Here is a 15,854-nt window from a genome sequence, read left to right on the forward strand (position 1 = left end):
TCAACTAATGGCTTATTACTTGTAGAATATGGTCATGTACAATAAGGCATTAATAAGTGTTTTATAATGACTATTAAAGAGCCAATATACTGCTAATATGCATGTTAATTATCAACTAGTTGATGGTTAATTTGTGTACCTTAATATAAAGTGTTACCGTATTTTTCTTTAAAGAACATTTTAATATATATAGAGATTCTATACTATCAATGGATGTACGGCCATGGTAGATCAGAATTGTAGATCTCCACCATTAGTGAGGTACGGGACAATTTCATAATTCAACAGGAACACAGACCACACTCTCTAGAAGTCTTTCCTAACTATGCTCTCCTCCTACAGTGTGAAGGTCCTTTCTGCTCGTTTAGTATGCAACCCTGCACCTCTAACACACATCGCACTAACACACAAACTGATCAAGCGCACACACAAACACACACGCAATGAAAGTGCTTTGTTCTGTCTCCTGAGACTGCACATCCAGAAGCCACCTGCCAGCCCATATGTGTGTGTGTGTGTGTGTGTGTGTGTGTGTGTGTGTGTGTGTGTGTGTGTGTGTGTGTGTGTGTGTGTGTGTGTGTGTGTGTGTGTGTGTGTGTGTGTGTGTGTGTGTGTGTGTGTGTGTGTGTGTGTGTGTGTGTGTGTGTGTGTGTGTGTGTGTGTGTGTGTGTGGTTTCAGATTACAGAGCTCTTTACTGCTTAGAACCCTGTTTATTTGTTGTCTGGACCAGTGTGAGTTAAAATATATTTGCTGATTCCTCAAGGTTTTTTTAACATAAATGTTTGGAGCTTAAAATTATTCAGTAAATACTGTAAAATGGGTTCCTAGTGGGTTTGATTCAGGATCATATGGTTATGTAAAGCTTACATTTTTAATAACCCTGTGCTAAGGCACCTCTGCCTATATGTTGCTGCATTAGAAACTCTCACAGAGACTTTACTTTCAAGTAAAAACGCATCGTTTTTTTCAGCGAGTTCTCCAAAGACGACTTACGTTTTTGCATTTGACATTCAACTTAATCTGTTGTTTTTTATTTGGAGGTTTATAAAAATGAGCAACCTTCCCCTATAATGTGTAGGTATAGACGAAAGGTACAAATCTTTTTTAGGAAGATGTAACCAGCATTTTGGGAAGAGATACAAACCCTCAATCATCCTTTCATGCAGTGAGATCCAGGAACCTCAAAATGCTCTGGAATATGAAAAGGAACTTATGACAGAAAGCGAAAAAATAAAACTCTTATGTCACCTCTGAGCGACGAGATGAGATTTCCCTGCAAGGAATTACTGCATGCGTGGAACTTGTAGTTCAAAAGACAGTAATCCACCAATTTATTTCAAGCTGTTCCTCACCATGTCGATGTGACTACCTGCAAGAAGTGATACCAAACGTAAAGTATAGCTAAAATGTAATATCTGTGCTATTCATTAGGAGTGTTCCCAGAGTTTGAGCTGAGCAAAGTGATCATTCTTCTCTATTAGCCGATCATTTATCAGCCCGCTCGTCATTAACCTGTTCTCCCTCACAATTACAGGTTGCCGCGATCTATTGAAAATATATGAATGTGATTGTCGGCCAATGCACATAGTGTACGCAATTGTAATCACTAAAGAAAGATGGCGCACAAAGCATCCCAAAAAACATTGGGATTTTAAACACACGTTGTCACAAGACGCACAATCAAGACAGTTTTCTTTAGGTTGACTGTGCAAGATGCAAATGTTTGGAAAGGAGAGATTCTTCTTTGAACTATGGTTCAACGATATTTGGTTTGTTGGGATTTTAGAATACCAATTTCAAAGCCATTTGCTACCTCATTCACAACAGTTGGCATTTTTGGCTTTAGTGTGTTGAGGGAGTACAATCCGTTGATGATTTCTGGCTAAAATCCTGTGCAATTAATGAAAATAATGAAACAGTGTTATCCAATTTAAGCAGGACATGGGTTGATTGTAAGTACTTTCAGTATTAACTGCTGTGAGTTTTTATGAAAAGGCAAATTCCACTCAGGCTTATTACAGTAATGTTCAACTTAACCTCAATGTCCTACGCTGAAAGTTTATTGGAGCTCGACCGCAGAGAATAGAAAAATATCAATAAATTACAGAACATATATTCAGAGTATAATGTCACCATTTAACTTGTCCTGGACTTGCAAAATAGTAGAAACTGTGGATCCTACAAAATAAATTGACCTGCACACAGGTGTAGATTATACATGTCACATTTCACGACACATTGGCACAGGAAGACAGTTGGTAGAGTCTGCAAATACCTACAGTAATACAAAGAGCACCTAGCGTAAGTGTCAAATGGTCCTGTGTCAAACAGATGTGACTGTAGTTTCTTTTAAGATAAGCAATTCATTATGTCATACATAGAAGTGCCGAGTGCCGACATATCTAGCAATATTAGCGTTGGACTTTTGAACAGATTTTGAATAGATTTTGATCATTTGATAACAATGACTTCAGCACTGATTGGCATTTTCTGCCACAGTTCTGGTAAGTCTGTTGACATGTTTTTTTTATAAAAATAGAAAACCAATCATCATCATCTGATATTGATCCTAAATAGTTTATTTAGATGTCTCTTAAAAGGCCGATCAGATGATCTAAAGACGCATATGGAGTTACTGTAGATGAGAAGACTGAGTCCACTGGTAGCACGTCTGTCTGCTAAATATTAACCTGTTAAGCCCCAAGGTCCCCCGCCGGCGGGTACCCTTGTTTTTTTTTCTCACGACACTGTGTCTCAGGGGATCTTAATATTTAAGAACCTATTAATGTGTTATACCAGATTAACGGGAATAATCTCAGCTAACTGACGATACAAACCATTTTTACCAAAACAAAACACAACTCTCATAAGAAGCATCTAAATGACCCCTGAGCGAAAAATGCTAACCTATTACTGCACCGATAATCACTCCTCGCTCCCTTATTACTTATCCTAGGTGCACATCCAACACATCGTTTATGATCGCAAGGAGACACAGAATCTATCGGTGCCCACCTCAACACTGAAAGATACAAACTCGTGACGTTATCAACAAAAACGTACATCAAAAGCCCACAACGCTAACATGGCTTACCTTCGTCTTTGTCTGGTCTAAACTGGTCTTCAATGGAATTAAAACGATAAAAGACGATGGTGTAGTTAATCCATAGGTTAATCCAATGTGTCTGTGTCACTTTGAATGATTTCTGATAATCCATGAGCAATAAATCTGCTTTTCGGTTTTGAGATGTCGGACCTAGAGACAGCTTCACTCTGGAGCAAAACTTTGTGCGAAGCCCCACCTTTTCGTTTTGCCATGTGTGTGTGTGTGTGTGTGTGTGTGTGTGTGTGTGTGTGTGTGTGTGTGTGTGTGTGGGGAGATTCCCCTTCGATTATATTGGCTCTAATGGTCAGAAAGAGATGTCACATGTCAAAATCGAAGAAGGGGGGCCAGAGATAAGGAAAATCCACCCAAATGGCCCCAGAAGAAGTTTTTTTTGCTAAATCTGTCTAAAAACGTCAAATATCACTTGTTTTGCATCAATCTTCATACAGGGTACTTATTATATGTTGTACTTTGGATTCCTAAAGCTTTTAGTCTACTAACCCATCATCCAAGGGTAGTTTTCACTATAAGTAAAAAAGAATCTTTGGACGGACACTATAATTTACAGTTTTTTACTATGTTCAATCTGAATTTTCTTTAAAATAAAAAACATCTATATTGATTCTGACTTTTCTACATCCAACTCACAGGTTTATCATTACTTTGAGAGAAAAGATTATTAATTTAACCCTTTTAGAAGGGAAGATATGGTCATTTGTTCTGGGAATGTCATTTTCGAGCCTGAAACCTGAAAAACAGGCTCACTGGAAGGCGTGGCTTTCAGTCTTTCTGAAAAGCTAAGCTAACTATCTAGTCGCTGTAGCTTCATATTTAAAAGACAGACAGGAGAGATCTCTTCTAACTCTCAGCAAGGAAGTACATTAAGATAACATTAAAACTTAATAAGAAGACACTATTTCAATGTTATCTTAATCAAGTCTTGGGGAGTCATGAATAGCATTAGACCTTATGTCTGGCAAATGTGTGAATAACAATTCTCCACATGACTAAAACAGACAGGACATTGATTGGCGACCAGCAATTAAAACAAGACACAAACCGATGAAAAGGTTGCGAAGGAGAGGTGGTCAAGAAGGGAGAGAGAAGGAAAGAGGATGAAAGGCTAGTCCAAGGAGTGTGGGGGGTGGGGGGGTTTGGGCCATTACATCACTGCTGCAGTGGCTGACAACATGAACATTACTAACTCTCTCGCTGTCTCTACAGTCTAAAGGTAATGCCATCCAACAGCTTACGTCTCACTTTCTTCGGCTTTGCTTTTGTGTATTGTGAAGCTGACCGTTGAGCGGCCCAGACCAAGCAAGGAGGCAGAGGCAGAACGTCCAAAAATATAACCCGACGTGGGCATTTATTAAAATCCTGGGCACAAAGTTCACAGCCTCAATCTTGCTGTTCTCCTTCCACCCATCCTGCAGCCACAAAGATCTCAAAAACACTACCAGCCTCCCAACAGACAGGGAAACAGAGCCTATATACACACACTAATCAGCACAACAAGACACAGGTGAGGGGGGGAGGAGACAACACAGGACACCAGGTGCACACAATTACCCGGCCTGAAGCAGTCAGTCCATAGTGACGAAGTTACCTTCGTCACATGTATCAAAAATAAAAAAACATTTTAGCGTGAAATCCAAGTATAACCTCATACAGATTTTTTTTTAGGAATAGTATATTTTTCTGATAAGATGCTCCAACTCCACCTCCAAATGGAAGGCTCTATGAGATTTGAACAAATGTTATTGTACATGATTTACGTTTATTTTTGTAATCATTCAGAATTTCTTGATAGCATTTGAAACCCTCACACTGCTCACATTTCTAATGCAGTAATGTTGAATAAGCTAACACATCCTCTGATGTTTTCATTACTCAAGGAAAATACAATGATCAATAATAAATTGCACATTTAGACTGTTATTTTGTATGTGCACACATATATTTTCTTCACTGTACACCCTCCAAAACAAGATCACGGTTTCTAGTTTCAAGTTGCTAGGAAAATGTGTATTTTTAGGTCATAAAGTAAATATAATTTCTTGAAGGCTAAAATGTAAACAAAGGGAAAAATACCCGGGTCAGGTTCTTTACTGGTTCAACCACCTCCATCACACATAAGGGCTTAGGAGTAAGGAAAGGCTGAACAAACATGAGAAGGTCAAACTGATCTGACGGGAGATGCCACAGACATTATCCCTCATGAGGACAGCGAGGGGAAACAGACCGAGGAAGGCTAATATGTTATCACATCAGATGACTTATTCTGTTTGAATGTACCCATTGTCATATACGTATAAACTGCACCCTGTTACTTCATGCTGAATGTTGCTGTGAATGTGTTTAAAATAAAAAGGGGAAAGAGCGGTGGGGGTTACAAATAAGCCCCAAGAAAGAGCGTCAATGTCCATAGTGTCCGCAACATAGAATTACCACGACCGAATCAGTCCCATGATGCATGTGGACACAAGAATACAAATTCCTATTGACTCGCATGGATAGAGACAAAAATATATGCATAATCAGCTATTTCCCAGTACGACAAATGTAATATGCCTAATTTATTATCATTAGGTCCTAAAGTGGTCAATTCCAAAAATATTGGAGTAGAGAATTATTTTCCTCGGCATAGAGAACTGCTGTTCATGTGAAGGAGGCAAGATCGAGAGGTCGGTAGGTGGGGTTGAAGTTAATACTAGTGGGCAGAACATTCAGGTCATTGTATACACAAGCCATTTTGCTTCATGCGCTACTGAGCAAATTTCCTAGAAATGATCAGAAAACCGCCTTCAACAATGTATTCTGTTCTCTTTATACATCTATGCACATTAAAAACTATACTATATGTGGCCAGGTGTTAAAAGAGGTGACCCACCAGCCTTATCTTGGGGTAGAAATCCATAACAACCTGAAATTTGGCCAACACATTGGCCAAATTGTAACACAGGCAAACCGAAACTGAAGGAGACAGCTTTTGTGGCCCTAGTACGTTCTAAACTAGAGTACGCCAGCTTGGTCTGGGACCCCTACACTGATAAAGACAGTGATGCCCTGGAATCAGTACAAAGAAGAGGTGCAAGATTCATTTTTGGAGATTATGAATGGGACAGCAGTGTCACAGAAATGCTCAAACGGTTGAACTGGGTGGAATTAAGTGAAAGGCGGCGATTGGCTCGTTTGGTTCTCTTCTTCAAGAGTGTCCATAACATCTCAGCCATTGATGCATCAATGTACCTAGAGCCAGTTAGAAGAAGTGCAACCCGCAAAGCCAACTCTTTGAACTTCGAACAAATTGTCGCAACTAGTGACACTCTTAAATACTCCTTCTTTCCGAGAAGAATCAGAGAGTGGAATTTGCTACCAGAAGAAGCTGTCATCGCAGAAACCGTGGAGTGCTTCCGGCAAATTTTAAGAGACATTTAGCGGGGATCATCCATCCCCCACTGAGCGTGATACCTCTGGGTAATGCTCAGTATTAATCCAGATCCAGATCCGGATCCAGATCCAGATATGGGTACAAAGGAGCTGAATGATCAATATCTAAAGTAGATTGAGACATCAGTGTGAAAGACTGCAAGTGAGTCAGTTAGGACTATCTAAAAAGTCAATTAAATATGAGCAGTCTCATTGATGTACTGTCAGTGATGAGGAAGCTGCTTAGAGCAGGGATCCTCAACAGTTATGGTACAAAGACTGAGTTCGTATTGACAATAGGGCTGAATGATATATCGTGTCATGGCGATAACCGCGATGCGCGATATTCACACCGCAGGGACGTGCGGTTTTATTCTTTTTTTTTTAAAATGCTAACGCACTTTAGCACAGAATTCAAAATAAAGATACCCTTATTACTTATCAAAACTGCACATACAATATATCCGATTAAAGCTGAGACTCCACAGATTTTTTAAGTATAGTATCATTCATCACTAAGCGATCCGATCTCGCGACAGGGGAAGCAAACACAGACATCACAACACGTACCTTTACGGAGCTTTTACGGGAGATCGTCTCACCGTAGCTGTCAATCTGATCAAAAGACGTGTTCAATGGCATTAAAACGAGAAAAAACGCGGCTGAATCGGTTGATCCATAGGTTAATAATGTATCTGTGGCTTTGAAGCAATTGTTTATAATCCATAGTTCCATTTTTATGTAAAAATCGGAGCACAAAAGTTAGCTGCTAATGGTAGCCACCAGAGTGTATGCAGCTTCCGGTTTTGGCTACGCGTCACTCTCACTCCTTATTTGTTCATGTGTTGGTGTGTGTAGAACTTCCCCTCGATTCCATTGGCTCTAGCGCAGGGGCGGATCTACCGGGGTGGCATGGGGTGGCAACTGCCACCCTAAACAATAGCCTTGCCACCCCAGCTGCCACCCCAGTTGGCATCTTTGTTTTGAAAGAAAAGTTGTGGGTCATCGGACATTTATGAGAGAAAGTCTCTAATGTCCCAGTGTAAGTGAATGCAGCACAAGATGCACGTCATGTAACCCCTCCCCCGGTCCTGGCGCGAGAGTGGAAATATGATTGGTGGCGAATTCACTTGAACGTGGGAACGGCGCAAAACGAGAAGCCTTTCGGACCCAAGTACTGAAGGAATGAGGTAGTTGCGGTCTACAATGACAGAGAAGAGAATGTCAAGTTTGGCTGTACTCAGCATTGAATCAAAACGCACTACAGCTGTTGATCTTAATAAGTTTGTGAGGCGTTTTGCTGAACAAAATAGTAATCGCCGCATTAGACAATAGACAATAGACATGCCAACTTGATGCTCTGCTCACGGATGACTCGATGAGAATAACAAACTGTTGATGATGACCTTGTATGCGTGTATATATATTTTTCTTTGAGGAGGTCTGCCCCCAAAAAACAGTTTTAAGTCCTGAGAAAGTAAAATAAGACGGTGTGTAAAACTACACTGCCCAGCCAACAGAAAGTAACCACTTTGATTTAACTAGGCCAGTAGGTAAGGACCTTCCACTGGATAATAACTGCAGCGATGTTTATGTTTTAGCTGAATACACGTTTTTTAACCCTAACTGATGCAGTTAGTCACTTCTTTAATGTTTGTTCTTTCTGATGTAAAGTCAAGGTTGTAACTGTATATCAATAATGATATAATTACTTGTTTTTCAAATTTGAAGGAGGGTGAGCAAGCATCTTGATGAACATTCATCATTAACTCCTCCAAAAAATATAGTTTATTCAATAATAAATGAATATGTGAATCATAACAGTTCTTCACTATATCTGTAAAGCGTCTTTGAGCACCTGTAAAAACGCTAACAAATTAAATCTATTATTATTATTATTTATTAACAGTGATTGACAGCTGATAGGAATAATATGATTGTTAATAGTATCATATTCATTCAGACAAACATCGATGAGACAGTTAATTAATGTACTTATTGCAGCAGTCTGCATAGATTGGTACCCCTGCTGGTCTAAGAGTGAAACAAATTCATTCAGTTATTGTTCAGTTAAAATTCATTAAATTACGTCTGCCACCTTGTAAGGCTTTACTGATGTGCCACAATAATATCACCTATGTCATTGAGTTAAAATATTAATATTGTGGCTTTCCAAGTTAACATTGATTGTAGGAGTGTAACGGTTCACAACCATTTCGGTTCGGTACGTACCTCGGTTTTTAGGTCACGGTTCGGTTCGGTACGTTTTCGGTACAGCAGAAAAAATTATCACAAAACATTAAATATATATTTTTAATTATTATTAAACTGTGACTAATGTATTCAAATAAATACAAAATATAGTAAAAATAAACATTAAGGTGCAGCATTTCGATGAACTGAAATAATCTGTATTTGAACTGTACTAGTACCTAAGCAGCCAGCTTGACATTAGGACTTGCTTGTCATTGTATTTTCATGTTGTTTAAAGAAAGATGAACTTGTCCATATTGCTTGCTGAAAGGGCAGATCTGCTGGCACTAACAATGTCTCCTGCTGTGGAGAACACCCTCTCTAGGGACAGTGGCAGCAGATACAGCCAGGTAGCGCTTTGCTAACATGGCAACATAAGGATATTTGGCGTTTGTAATAGCTTTGGCTCGGTCTGAACTCTTTGCGAGTGGTGGAGGCTTACATGGTAGTGGAAGTTGGGTTTGCACTTCAGTATTTTTTCTTTTGGTACCGGTAATATTCACATTCGGGTGATGCCTTTTCAAATGAGTGTGATGTATTGCCAGCCGCGTAACCAATGTTAGTTGAACAATGCCGACAAACAGCTTTGGTTCGGTCCACCTGTCTTTGTCCGTCATCCTTGTACGTAACTGCGAAACCAAAATGTTCCCAAACCGGAGACCTCAATGATGCCGGAGGATTTTCGAGCTCAACTTTATCTGCGTTCGCCATTTCGACAGTTCCTCAAATTACTGACTACATTTGAACGCATCCCTGTGACCAGCTCTCATAGTATGCCTCTCGTCCAATGAAATGACTTGGTCGCTCTATGATATAGATTACTTCCAGAAAGTTGTTCATGTTCTCAATTTTTTACGTTTAACGCTATATTCGTTCGGTACACACGTGTACCGAACCGAAGGGCCCGTACCGAATAATTTCAGTACGGGTACGTGTACCGTTACACCCCTAATTGATTGATATGATTGCGATTTAAATCAGCATATACTTCTATCAGGGGATGCCACCCCTCAAAATCTCCTGCCACCCTCTTGCCACCCCATGAATATTTGTCTAGATCCGCCCCTGCTCTAGCGGTTATAAAGAGATTTCATTCGTCAAAATCGACCAAGGGGGGCCAGAGATATGGAAGATCCACCCAAATGACACCAGAAGTGGGGTTTTTTGGCTAAATCTCTCTAAAAAGGTCAAATGTCACTTGTTTTGCATCAATCTTGATACAGGGTATTTATTATATGTTGTACTTTGGATTCCTAAAGCTTTTAGTATACTAACCCATCATCCAAGGGTAGTTTTCACTATAAGTAAAAAATAATTTTTGGACGGACACTATAATTTACAGTTTTTTACTATGTTCAATCTGAATTTTCTTTAAAATAAAAAACATCTATATTGATTCTGACTTTTCTACATCAAGTAGGTGAATTAACTCAAACACGTTATGTTACAATTATTTTGCTGCTTGCTACAAAAGGAAAACTTGCGCGGCTCTCATGTCAGGGGTACTTGAGTGAGTGACATGCAGGCTCTGCATGCACAGCAAACCACCAATCACAATCATTCTTGATCAGATCACAGCAGGCCCCGCCCCGCTAGTTTGCAGACCATCAAAACACTGGTAAAAAATGAGCGAGGCACAGGAGGACAATACCTTCATCCGGTTAAATATAGTTAAAAAAAACGCAATATATATCGCAGGGGGAAAAAAATCGCAATGTCAGTTTTTTTCAATATCGTGCAGCCCTAATTCACAATATTGTTGTGCAGCTGCCAATGCTTGTAGGTTGAGGTGCGTGGGGGACAATAATTGACATCAAATGTTATAAAAACCATTGTAAGGACTTTTATCTTCCCTACCTCCTCCAAAGACACTCTTGAGCAATCAAGGTTGTTTTTGTTCTTTTTATTTTACCAAGTCTTAATGACCTATACAAGCTAATGCTTTTTTTGCAACTGTATCCTTTTCAAATAAGTGAATGAAGAGTTGGTACACAGTGAAATCAGATGATTCCAATTATACATGTTTGATGCTGATGTGTTGACTTCATAGAAAATGTGTGTAAATTGCATCCGTCAAGATGCAAGCATAGTAGGAATTTGAAGATTATGGCCTCTTTAGATAGATAAGGTAATGTCAGTCGTCTACCCGTAGTCATTATTCCCTAACCAAGCCTGATTTTGCTCCTTTACACAAAGGGATCAAATGGCAAAACATCTGAAGTTATTTTGTACTTTCCCCTAATAATAATAATAATAATAATTTGTCACTTCTAATTAACAGAGGTGACCAGACATTGGACAAAGAGGATTCATCTACAGTGTCTCAAATAGAGAGGATATCGTGGCTTTCCACTCTGCCCCTGAACCATGTGAAAGTGAAACTGCTAAACAAAATGACTGTCTGGGGGTGTCTAGACATTCATGTCTCACACACACATGCACGCACAAACCCCCAATAAACCCTGCTGTTTCCACATAAATACACACACTTAACAAAAAATGACTAAACCAATTTAAAATATAAATCCCCATACTCTGTGTCTTGAATGATTCATATTAACATACAAACAAACATACGGTTACACGCAAACCCACATTAGTCAGGCTGACAAGGTGACAGGGAGAGATGGATAAGCAGGTAGGTCGAGCGAGTTACATCTGTTTGTCCTTCTGTGAAATTACAAATGTATCGGTATGACAGCGGCACGGTGACGCAGCATCTTTGCAGCAGAACCCAAAGGCATATGCAGGAAAGAGAGGAGGGTGGGGGGTGGAGGATGAGATGACAAAACAAAAGCGATAGGGCGGGGGGAGATATTGAGAGACTCACCTGGCTAGATGGGATGTTGTCAACGGCTCAGAAGAAAGGCTAACATCTGAGACCTGAAAGGGTGAGAGAGGACAAGCGGGAAGAACAGTAGTGAGGGGGGTGGAGAGAGAGAGAGGGAGAGAGATTAGATTTGGCTGGCAGGTGGCACCTTGGTTAACACACACCCACACACACCCACACACAAACATGGTCTGTATATCTTTGAGACAGATGGAAAGGAAGGGGTGGAGGGCAAGGTGAGAGCAGCTGAGGAGGAAGAGTAGGTCTCAAAGCGGTTTCCAATCAGTAGCGGATCTAAAGGAAGGCCAGTGCTATCACACAGCTGGAAACCGCAGAGTCGGGAAACACACAGAGTAAGACATGAAGTGACAACAAGAAAGGAAGAGCTCACAGTGTGTGTGACGTGTATGTGCGTGTGTGTGTGTGTGTGTGTGTGTGTGTGTGTGTGTGTGTGTGTGTGTGTGTGTGTGTGTGTGTGTGATGCCACATGTGCAGGGGTTCATTAGCACACTTCACAAGTCCATCAAAGGTTAAAAGAAAACATTAAGCTCTATTAACAGATACGCAAGAGCATACAAGCAGACACACACACTACTTGGCGTTAGTCCAAGAGCCACAGTGTGAACATGAAGGACAACGTGTAGACACTGTGTGCAACTATGGGGGTCTCAGTAAGAGGGCATTGACTTCATGTCAATGGGAATAGCACTCAACTAGTGATAGACTACATAAATGATCAATGTCAACATACTAAGTAGCAAGACATTTCCATGACTTTGCTGTCCAAATTGATCATAGGAAAGGACAAAAATATGTTTTCTATGACTTAATCCTGATGGTTAGTGGTTACTGTAAGATAGTCCCAGTGTAGGGAAAGTTAGATGTTAACAGGGCACACACTTCCTTATTGTACGACCTTTTCATCATTATCTCATTAGATGATTACAATACATAGATATTTTCACATCTGGATTGAAGTAACCCAATATGTCGAACAACAGTTTTGTTAAAATGGTCATGTTGGCTCCTTCCCCCCTCAAGTTATGTTTAGTTGTGTGTATAAGCCTTTACACATCAGGGTATAGCAGGTGTAAAACAATTAAAGAAGACCAAACTTCATTGTGAAGGACCAGCATCAACAGAAAGGTGACATGATACTGTCCAGTAGTGCAGTGCGGAATTAGCCATGGATACAAATATCAGTGATAATGTTTGGTGTTGATAAAAAAAAATACTAACTAATCTATAGAAGCCTCCCTAGTTGAAAGTAGAATATTCCGCCTGAACTGCTGACTCAACTAACAGCCAAGACAAGGTCCCTTCATAGTATAATTTATTAGTTGTGAACATCAAGGACACCCACCTCTAGAAAAACCTCATCTTGAATGCTTGCTATCTCATTCATCAGATAGTAACACAAGGACCATGGACACAACAAACACACCAATAAAGCAGTGATTACACACAATGAGCTTGTCGATAATAGCATGGTACACAAACTCGTAAAGTAGCAACAAAAGTGTGTTTTCTTTTTAAAAATTGCTGATTTAACACATTGTTGCAATTGTCTCTTAAGATATTATATTACAATTGATCAACAAGATGCTTGTTTAAGCTTAACTTAAGTTGGTCCTAGGGAGTAACCCTAGCTACTAGTTACTTAGCCTTGTAGCAATGGCCACTGCCTAACCAAAAAGGCCACAAGGATAAATACTCCACCCTCAAAAAACAAATGCATAGACAGACACACAAACTGTCAATTTTCTTTCATGTCAATCAGACCACTTAAGACACAAGTGTTCACTACTGTGCTGTGATCATCCAGCCTCAAATGAGTATCAAATACCCTGCAGTGTCTCTGTGTCCAACATGTATTTAAACTGCCTGGTTTCTCTTTTCACACAAATACGCCTTCTTCTTTCTGTTTCTTTATTTATCAAAAAGCCATGTCAGTCTTAGCAAAACATGTTGTCTACTTTCCCATTTATGCTGAATCGTGTACCCCTAAAACTAAGGAAAGGTTAATAGCGTTAGATACAATGCCACATAGGGCCAGCAGGGGGGAGCATATTCAAAAGTCCACCAGACACTTACGGTCTTAGGTATGCACATAAAGCATGAATTATTACACTGCTGCTTTAAAGAGAACATTTGAAATATAAACATATCGTGTCTGTTGTAACATGCAGTGATATTTATTCACCTCAATTGTTGCCCAGTGTTTAAGATAAAGGCCATAGACTTGACTGTCTTTCTTCAAATATAATGAAACTAGATGGTCCTTTGCTAGTAGTGCTCAAAGCACCAAAAAGTACTCATTGTCAGTGCTTGTTCCACAGCTTCATCAGACTAAAGCCACTCTGCATCTGATCAACACAACGACAGCTTTTCAGGAACACAACAATTCCTAAGGCTTTGCAGCATTATGGCACAGTGTCTGTCTAAATTCCCATCATCATTTAAAATGTCAACTCAATGTAATGTCTTGCTGTCGTAAGACCACACTATTCGTATAGCTACATAACCAACAACCTATATTGTTTGTGATACAGAACAAACATACATTCAGATAACAGAACACGTGTTTATTTGGTTGCCCTTTGCAGTTCACTTCTGATCCATTAAACCGTACAAGTCACCTGACACCTCAGTGGGCTGCCTGGCTCAGCTTCCTGCCTGCCCTGCTGTTATAAACAAGAAATATTTTGTATGTGATTAAATGATTTTCGACAAAGGCGCTGGATTCCTCACATTACATAGAGTCTGATTAACCACTAAACCAATGTGATATTGGATCTGACAGATATTGCTTTATTGGTAATAACGTGTAATGAAAGCTCACAAGGGTGCAAGATGTCTGAATATTAATTAATATGAAGTTCAATCGGTTAATTGTCTCGTCTATAAGAGTATGCAAAAGGAAACCCACCCCCAAATGACAACATAAAACCATTTGCACAAATTGCTCCGTTATTTTGGGTGACTGTCTTGTTGCCCCAACAGCTCAGCGGTGCTCTTTACTTGCCTGATTTGGACCGAAAACAACCAAAACAATGTATGAAAGGCTGTAATCCTTTTTGTATCCGGGCATTACTGAATATAAGACTTATAGTAGTACAATTTAAAATTAGAAGTTTGGTCTAAGGTGACCAAGCTTGGTTGTTGTGGTGTGTTACCGAAACACAATTATCACATTAGCACTGGTATCAAACAATCTTAAATGATACAGTTGGGGATAGTTCAACTGTAATTGGAAAGAAAGAGGAAAACCTTTTTTACTTTTTAAGGAAGATGTAAAATGTCATATTTCTTTTAATCCAGCGAGTATCAGCTGAACCTTTCATGAAGTAAAAGGTAAGAGTCCGCCCCACTCATGACTTCAGACACACACAGACCAGTGCTGCACTAAGTGGGGATAACCAGGTGTCAGGACAAGCTCTACTGTTTGTCTTGTGTCCTACTTCTTTTCAATAAGTCCCCAAAGTGAACATTGTATAACTGAAATTGCAGCCATATTTATCCTTCTTCAACTGTACTTCTGCCTCTGTTGTACAGTATGTGTGTTTATATTTCACTTCTTTGGAACAGTGAGGCACAAGAAGCCAGATGGTTGGGTCCTCCAAGGCCTCTGTGGTCCGTTCTGAACCCACATCAGTCTCTATTCAGCTGGGGGGGGGGTTGAGTGATGCTTCCCTGAACTGCTCAGCTGAAGCATACACAACAAGATAATATGTGTATCCGTTTAAATTACATGCTGGTTAAATGAATGTTTAATCTTGCATTTTGATGTAATAACTTGAAAAATGAAGCTAAGTCTGAACGATCAGGAGGGTTTATCTATGTTGCAATAGGCAAGATGCGGTTTGAGTTATTGTGACATTAATTTGAACTACAGCGCAGGTTTCCATCCATCATTATCACACTGTTCAAAACCTTAAACATTCTACACATTCTATGTGTTTTAATTCAGGTGTTGTCTCATGTAAGGCAGTTTGATTGTTTATATGGGGGTTCTAAATAATAAAGATATCTGGGTCTGTATATCTTGGTCCATAAAAGGCCTAATTTAGCATCAACTGCCCTAGTTCAACATTCTGTCCTATATTCTTATATCATTAATTAACCCTTGAATCCAAGAACAAGAATGAATCCAGAGCAAAAAGCTTAAGAATGATGCAAAGAATGGTGTGGATACAAAAGTCATTGGCCTTTCAAATCAGCCTCATGAAAGGAAA

At 39.7% G+C, this 15,854-nt stretch overlaps 1 protein-coding gene across 1 annotated transcript in view; it reads right to left on the minus strand.

Annotated features, from left to right (window-relative positions):
• map2 (microtubule-associated protein 2) overlaps window positions 1-15,854 on the minus strand; it is an 89,377-nt gene that overhangs the window by 56,870 nt on the left and 16,653 nt on the right. Inside the window, exon 2 of the mRNA XM_034203967.1 lies at window positions 11,620-11,672. The gene's annotated coding sequence lies outside the window, so the exon portion shown is untranslated. The remainder of the gene's footprint in view (window positions 1-11,619; window positions 11,673-15,854) is intronic.

The sequence above is a fragment of the Gymnodraco acuticeps genome, unplaced genomic scaffold, assembly GCF_902827175.1.
Source record: "Gymnodraco acuticeps unplaced genomic scaffold, fGymAcu1.1, whole genome shotgun sequence".
Taxonomy (NCBI): Eukaryota; Metazoa; Chordata; class Actinopteri; order Perciformes; family Bathydraconidae; genus Gymnodraco; species Gymnodraco acuticeps.